General features: G+C 44.5%; 1 non-coding gene across 1 annotated transcript; it reads right to left on the bottom strand.

The window, feature by feature from the left end:
- Positions 1-1,121: 1,121 nt before the first annotated feature.
- On the bottom strand, positions 1,122-1,195 carry Trnas-cga (transfer RNA serine (anticodon CGA)). Its single transcript has one exon. It is a non-coding gene; the product is annotated as a tRNA-Ser (tRNA).
- Between the last annotated feature and the right edge of the window lie 7,337 nt (positions 1,196-8,532).

The following is an 8,532-nucleotide window of genomic DNA, read 5'->3' on the forward strand; positions in this document are numbered from 1 at the left end:
TACATCAGCTATATTGGATATAACAAAACTACTCAAAGTGTTATTTAAATCATTAAAATTTACTATCAGACTGACATACCTCGCACTTCACGAAGTCAATATTCCCTATCCCGCAGGAATGCATAATATTACAATGTTAAGGAGATGTCAATAATTCAGAATAATCAACGAGCTCTGCACCCAAAAGCAATGATTATCAAGTTGGCACCTAGTAGCTCAGTTCCGCTGGGGAGAAGTCAATGACGAATGTGAGCAGTCTGTCGTTTGGTTTTATTTTATTAGTACCGTGGGAATAGTGAAGAGCAGTGGCAGTATGAACAGTTCATCTGGTCAGTAGAGTATTATCAACATGATGTCACATAAGGGAATGCAGGATTAGGTTTAATAAGAAATAAGAAAACGAGAATGTGAATAAGCTACTAAAAACAGTATGGTGAATTCATTACCGCAACCAAGATAGTTTCTGCAGTAGTATATAAGCCTACTAGCACTGCAAATGATAGAGAGCTCGGAAAGAGTGTATGATGAAATAAAAGACATTATTCAGATAGTTAAGGGAGTTGAAGATTAATTGTAATGGGGACTGGAGTCCGATAGTATAAAAAGAAAGAGAAGGAAAAATAGTAAGAGACATGGACTGGAGGAAAGTAAGGAAAGAGAAAACGCCTGGCAGAGTTTTGCACAGAACACACGTTAATTATTTGTAACTCTTGGTTTAAGAATCTTGGAAGGAGGTTGTATACGCGGGAAGTACGTGGGGGCATCCGAGGGATACAGATAAATAATGAATGGTACAGCAGATATTACAATATAAGATATTAATCCGCAAAACACTTTCAAAATGGTTCAAATGGCTCTAAGCACTATGGGACTTAACATCTGAGGTCATCAGTCCCCTAGAACTTAGAACTACTTAAACCTAACTAACCTAAGGACATCACGCACATCCATGCCCGAGGCAGGATTCGAACCTGCGACCGTAGCGGTCACGCGTGCGACCGTAGCAGCAGCGCGGTTCCGGACTGAAGCGCCTAGAACCACTCGGCCACAGCGGCCGGCTCAAAACACTTTAAGGGCAGACGAAAACTCTGATCATGAAACTTCCTGGCAGATTAAAACTGTTGCCGGACCGAGACTCGAACTCGGGACCTTTGCCTTTCGCGGGCAAGTGCTCTACCACTGAGCTACCCAAGCACGACTCACGCCCCGTCCTCACAACTTTACTTCTGCCAGTACCTCGTCTCCAACCTTCCAAACTTTACAGAAGCTCTCCTGCGAACCTCCCGAGTTCGAGTCTCGGTCCGGCACACACTTTTAATCTGCCAGGAAGTTTCATATCAGCGCACACTCCGCTGCAGAGTGAAAATCTCCTTCTGGGAACTCTGATCATAATTTATTGGTTATGAGCCGTAGATTAAAATCGAAGAAATTGCTGAGAGGTAGGAAATGATGGAGATGGGACCTGGTTGAATTGAAAGAAAAACAACTGACTGAAACATGGAAATGAAAAATAACAGAACCAACAGTCGGTTTTAGCAAAACACTTTAAGGGCAGACGAAGACTCTGATCATAATTTATTGGTTATGAACCGTAGATTAAAACCGAAGAAATTGCAGAGAGGTAGGAAATGATGGAGATGGGACCTGGGTGAATTGAAAGAACAAAAGGTTGAGGGGAATTTCAAAGGGAGCATTAGGCAACAACTGACTGAAACATGGAAATGAAAAATAACAGAAGAGCTGAAAAGTTCTAGTGCCGCTACTACAGGGTGAGGCAGTGAAACGGCACGATTTCGATAGTGGTTGTCGGGCGCGGAGGGGGGTTGCGAGAGTGGGGGAAGTGACCTTGGGCGTCTAGAGTGGTGGAAGTTTCAGTAGCCATGGAGCGTTGGTCGAGTGCGCAACGTGCATATGCCGTAAAGGCATATTACAAAAACGCGGATAGTGTGGTTGGTGCTCAACGTGAATTCAACCTGCCGCCACGGGCTCCCGTGGCATCAAGGAAAGCCATTCTCCTTTGGGTTAAAACCTTTGAAGCTACTGCTAGCACAACAAAGAAAAGAGGCAGCAGCACAAAAACAATCCGGACACCCGAGAACATTAATCGTGTGCGCGAAGCGTTGGGACGAAGTCCGCGAAAATCCGCGAGACGGCACAGCGCAGAACTTGGTCTCAGCAATCGATCAGTAAGACGGATTTTGAAGAGTGACCTTCACTATCATCCATACAAAATTCAGGTAGTGCAAGCCCTTAAACCTAATGACTACAATAACCGTATACGCTTTTGCCAGTCAATGCTTAACGTTATTGAACGAAATGAAGAAAGAGTGCATAACTTATGGATGAGTGATGAAGCCCACTTTCATCTTAGTGGGTACGTAAATAAGCAAAACTTCAGATATTGGTCCTCAGATAACCCGCACGAACTTCATGAAAAACCTCTCCATTCTGAAAAAGTAACAGTCTGGTGCGCAATGTCATCTCGTGGAATCGTGGGGCCCTATTTTTTTGAAGATGAAGATGGCAACACAGTGACGGTAAACTCTGGACGTTATGCTGACATGTTGACCATTTTTGGTCTGCCTGGAATTGATCGACATGATCCAGATGCTGAAACACTCTTCCAGCAAGATGGTGCAACAAGCCATACTGCTAATGTCTCAGTGGAATTGCTCAGACTTGCATTTCCACGACGTCTAATCAGCAGGAATGGCGATTTCCCCTGGCCTGCCCGTTCACCAGATCTGACGGCACCAGACTTTTTTCTTTGGGGCTACCTCAAGTGCAAAGTCTTCCAGGAAAATCCACCAAGAACAAAAGAAGACCTGAAGGAGCGAATTCGACAGGAAATTAACAACATTCCAGTACAGATGCTACGAAACGTCATGGGACAATTTCATCTCAGGCTTAGACAATGTGTGCAAAACCAAGGACGACACCTCACTGACACCATATTTAAAAAATGATTGTTTTTAAGTTAAATCTTTAATTTCCACTCTTGTACTTGAGATCCATGTTCAACTATTATGATTTTACTTGTAAATAAATCTTTGGTGGTTTTACAAAATCGTGCCGTTTCACTGCCTCACCCTGTATATTTTGGGATGTACTGCGGTAACTAGCAGCTAAGCCGCAATAGCCATAAGCCGCCGGCGAAGATGTCGGCAAGCTGCTGGCAAAAACAGGGCTCTTTATGCACTGCGAGGCGGGCCAGTTCAAGCACCGCAATCCTGCCAATGCAGCAGTAAGGCAGGGCTCCTGCAAGATGTGCCAAAGTGTTTCTGCGTCGCTGGGCCATGAATTTATTGTTCCGAACATACTGGAAGCAGTGTGTCAGCACATGTGAGGTCATAACCCCTACAAATGACAGTCAGTTTTAGCAGAGGTACCAGCAGCCCTGCAGCGCCTACTGTGACAAATGTCTGCACTAGGTATCGGAGCAATATGGCACAGCGATCAGTTGCTACGAGTTCGAGCCTCCTGAGCCGCGATGTCTACCTAGCACCAAGTCCTCCTTCCTCTGGTGCGCTGCCTCCAATTTCACTCCACCAGCAGCCAAACTTCTGCCCTGGAGGGCAGCAGATCGAGATAGGGACGTTGCATTCGCCCACCCTTCTGCACTGGCACGGGTGCCTTGGCACCACGTGCGTCACCCACAGAAACGATCCATCACTGGAGGCTGTCGACTGCTGCAAGTATTCCGAAAGTTTTCCGTATCGCTGGCACCTCTTGTGAGCCGCCGTGCAACGTCTAACTAGGATGCATCGCTGAACGAGCTCCTGGCACAAACTTTCCTGGATGCAGACGTCAAGACCTACTGACCGACAAATGGTTATGCAAAGCGCGCCGTCCTAACCACATGCTGAGAGGGTCCTTGGCTGCCCCACCGTGGCGCTATGAGTGTAGTCACGTGAGTTTAAATAAAATATTTGATTTTTGATTCAGGCCTGGATGGCCGAGCTGTTCTAGGCGCTACAGTCTGGAACCGCGCGACCGCTATGGTCACAGGTTCGAATCCTACCTCGGGCATGTATGTGTGTGATGTCCTTAGGTTAATTAGGCTTAAGTAGTTCTAAGTTCTATGGGACTGATGACCTCAGAAGTTACGTCCCATAGTGCTCAGAGCCATTTGAACCATTTTTGGTTTTTGATGTTGTTTATCGGAGCTGCCACTAGCCTGCAACCCCGCCACGACTCACAACCGAAACCCAGTGCTGCACAGACTCGATTTCCATGTAACACAACGTCACAGCCGCATTCGAAGTATCATCACACAGTAAGGATGAGTGGACGAACTGTTTGATTATATTTTCGTGTGCAGAGGAGATGGGGCCTAGGTGGAATATAAATGTTACGTCAGTAAAGCTGTTCTGCAAGGTGTTCCCAATGTAATTTACTTGGGCACACTCCACCGTGCGCTGAGTCAATTGTAGTAGTGTGTTTTAGTTGTCACCAGTATGGCCATATGACTAAGTCAAGCACCGAATCGAGATGGCTCATGATGAAGCATTAAGTGCAGGTTATTGTATTGTAATTGTGAGTGTGTATGGGCTAGTGTTGGCTGATGCTGTGTTATATTTTCTTTTATACTGCGAATAAAGGTTCCACAGTGACAGAGTTTGGGACACAGAGTTTAGTCCAGCAGGACGCTTTACAGTTTTTACTTAATGAAATAGCATAGTTGAAAGCAGATAAGATGGAGTTATTAGGGCATGTCGTGATTAAAGATAAACAGTTAGCGTTAACTGAGTAGACTGGTGCTCAGATGGTTCCAGCCACAACCAACTTAATTACTTCCGTTTTTGTTAAGTCAGTGAGGATGTAATATCTTTCTTGAATGATATGGTACCATTAGCGTGGATGGGAGGTTTGTCAAATTATCAGTTATTGCGGGTAACGAAATTATGATTGTTTGGAAAGGCAAAAACGTTTGTTCGGTGTTCAGAGGGGTTGAGGAATGCACGGTCATTTAATCAGTTGAAGGAAGGCCTGCTACAACGGCATAAAAAGCAAAAGTTTGTGAGATTTTTCTGTGAGCAATTAAGTCAGAAGAAGCATGGTGAAACAGTAGAAAGTTTCGCAAATAGGAATCGCGAGAGTAATGTAGAAATATACGAATTGGGGGACACTGACGAGGTGAATAAGATTGTTCTCCAAAAAGCCAAAGATAGGGCAATAGATACCTTCCTGAGTGGCCTGTCGCTCGATACGTCTACAAAGGTTCAGACATGTATCCTGCAAGACTTATACACTGCTGTTAGGCTGGCTATGGAACTTGAAGAAACTGATATAGCAACATGTGTGTGTGACAAGTGAGGGGTGCTTTCCACTAATATGAAATGTCATAGGTGCAGACGATCAGGGCATGTCCAGAAACACTGTTGGCAGCCTCAGTGAGGTAGATATGATGTGACTGGATGCCAACAATGGGATGGTGGAAGCACTGATAAACCTAGACAAGGGGTAAGTGGACAGATATTAAACACAAAAGAGAACCCTAAGTCTGCCGAGCAGCATTCCTGTTAAGTTTTGATGCTACAGATACGTGTGCAGAGGCGAAATGTGGCACAGTGGGAATTTTGAGAGACAGAAAAAATATAAGTTTTAGATGGAAACAGGGGTGCATGTGTCAGTGGTATGTCAGTACTTCACAGGTCAGAAGATATTGAACCTGCCACACCATAGGTTGCTTGGGATGAGACACAATGATGTGAAGACATAAGGTTCAGCAGTATTAAATTTTCAGATTGGGACGGTTCATTCTGAACAATGTGATGAAGTAGTGTCTCATGTAAGTTGGGATTACACTTTCTCTAAGATTATGACAGATTTGACCTTCAGCGACATATGGTGGAATTTAGAGGGACGACATTCCAGTTAGGGGAACTGTCACCAGTGAAACACTGTTGCATCGTTTTTCTGACATCTACATCTACATCTACATTTATACTCCGCAAGCCACCCAACGGTGTGTGGCGGAGGGCACTTTACGTGCCACTGTCATTACCTCCCTTTCCTGTTCCAGTCGCGTATGGTTCGCGGGAAGAACGACTGTCTGAAAGCCTCCGTGCGCGCTCTAATCTCTCTAATTTTACATTCGTGATCCCCTCGGGAGGTATAAGTAGGGGGAAGCAATATATTCGATACCTCATCCAGAAACGCACCCTCTCGAAACCTGGCGAGCAAGCTACACCGCGATGCAGAGCGCCTCTCTTGCAGAGTCTGCCACTTGAGTTTATTAAACATCTCCGTAACGCTATCACGGTTACCAAATAACCCTGTGATGAAACGCGCCGCTCTTCTTTGGATCTTCTCTATCTCCTCCGTCAACCCGATCTGGTACGCATCCCAGACTGATGAGCAATACTCAAGTATAGGTCGAACGAGTGTTTTGTAAGCCACCTCCTTTGTTGATGGACTACATTTTCTAAGCACTCTCCCAATGAATCTCAACCTGGCACCCGCCTTACCAACAATTAATTTTATATGATCATTCCACTTCAAATCGTTCCGCACCCATACTCCCAGATATTTTACAGAAGTAACTGCTACCAGTGTTTGTTCCGCTATCATATAATCATACAATAAAGGATCCTTCTTTCTATGTATTCGCAATACATTACATTTGTCTATGTTAAGGGACAGTTGCCACTCCCTGCACCAAGTGCCTATCCGCTGCAGATCTTCCTGCATTTCGCTACAATTTTCTAATGCTGCAACTTCTCTGTATACTACAGCATCATCCGCGAAAAGCCGCATGGAACTTCCGACACTATCTACTAGGTCATTTATATATATTGTGAAAAGCAATGGTCCCATAACACTCCCCTGTGGCACGCCAGAGGTTACTTTAACGTCTGTAGACGTCTCTCCATTGAGAACAACATGCTGTGTTCTGTTTGCTAAAAACTCTTCAATCCAGCCACACAGCTGGTCTGATATTCCGTAGGCTCTTACTTTGTTTATCAGGCGACAGTGCGGAACTGTATCGAACGCCTTCCGGAAGTCAAGAAAAATAGCATCTACCTGGGAGTCTGTATCTAAAATTTTCTGGGTCTCATGAACAAATAACGCGAGTTGGGTCTCACACGATCGCTGTTTCCGGAATCCATGTTGATTCCTACATAGCAGATTCTGGGTTTCCAAAAACGACATGATACTCGAGCAAAAAACATGTTCTAAAATTCTACAACAGATCGACGTCAGAGATATAGGTCTATAGTTTTGCGCATCTGCTCGACGACCCTTCTTGAAGACTGGGACTACCTGTGCTCTTTTCCAATCATTTGGAACCCTCCGTTCCTCTAGAGACTTGCGGTACACGGCTGTTAGAAGGGGGGCAAGTTCTTTCGCGTACTCTGTGTAGAATCGAATTGGTATCCCGTCAGGTCCAGTGGACTTTCCTCTGTTGAGTGATTCCAGTTGCTTTTCTATTCCTTGGACACTTATTTCGATGTCAGCCATTTTTTCGTTTGTGCGAGGATTTAGAGAAGGAACTGCAGTGCGGTCTTCCTCTGTGAAACAGCTTTGGAAAAAGGTGTTTAGTATTTCAGCTTTACGCGTGTCATCCTCTGTTTCAATGCCATTATCACCCCGGAGTGTCTGGATATGCTGTTTTGAGCCACTTACTGATTTAACGTAAGACCAGAACTTCCTAGGATTTTCTGTCAAGTCGGTACACAGAATTTTACTATCGAATTCACTGAACGCTTCTCGCATAGCCCTCCTTACGCTAACTTTGACATCGCTTAGCTTCTGTTTGTCTGAGAGGGTTTGGCTGCGTTTTAACTTGGAGTGAAGCTCTCTTTGCTTTCGCAGTAGTTTCCCCTGACCACGGGGACAAATCAATTAAACTGCATACAAAAGCACTAAAGCTTAATTAACATGATATTGTGGCAAGGGGCACTGGGAAGTTGCTTTGATTGATTGCAGGGCCAGAGTTGCCTAATGATAAGTTGTGTATAATTTGTGTATAATAGAGCCATTACGTTGTTTTGTGAGAATAAGCACTGTGCACATACAGGATGGAGACGGCGAGAAAATTCTATCTGTGAATTTAGATAATTTTGGCGCCAGTGAAATGAATCTTACAAAGGGACTGTCCGTACCGAAAAATAGAGGAGGATGATTGGAACATGGCAAATGTGAACCATGACCACTGGCCGCTGTTAAATCTGCATTATGCAAGAAGGTAGAGCACCTGGAAGGAACTGAAAAGGTAGCGACATCGAATTCCAACAAGAAATGAAGCACCAGTATATCTGAAACTGTATCATATACCATAGCCCTTACAGGCAATTATGGAGGAGTTCATCAACCAACAACAGCTAGCCGATGGAATAATAGAAGAAAGCAATAGTCCATGGGGAGCCACCATTATAGTCATCCACAAAAAGTCATCATACAGCTCCAAAAATATAGACTCTGCTGTGACTGTTGACATCTTAATTGTAAAACGGTAACAGATTCATACTCAGTACTCAATATCATGGGTGAAACTTTCTGGCAGATTAAAACTGTGTGTCAGACCAA

The sequence above is a fragment of the Schistocerca nitens genome, chromosome 1, assembly GCF_023898315.1.
Source record: "Schistocerca nitens isolate TAMUIC-IGC-003100 chromosome 1, iqSchNite1.1, whole genome shotgun sequence".
NCBI lineage: Eukaryota > Metazoa > Arthropoda > Insecta > Orthoptera > Acrididae > Schistocerca > Schistocerca nitens.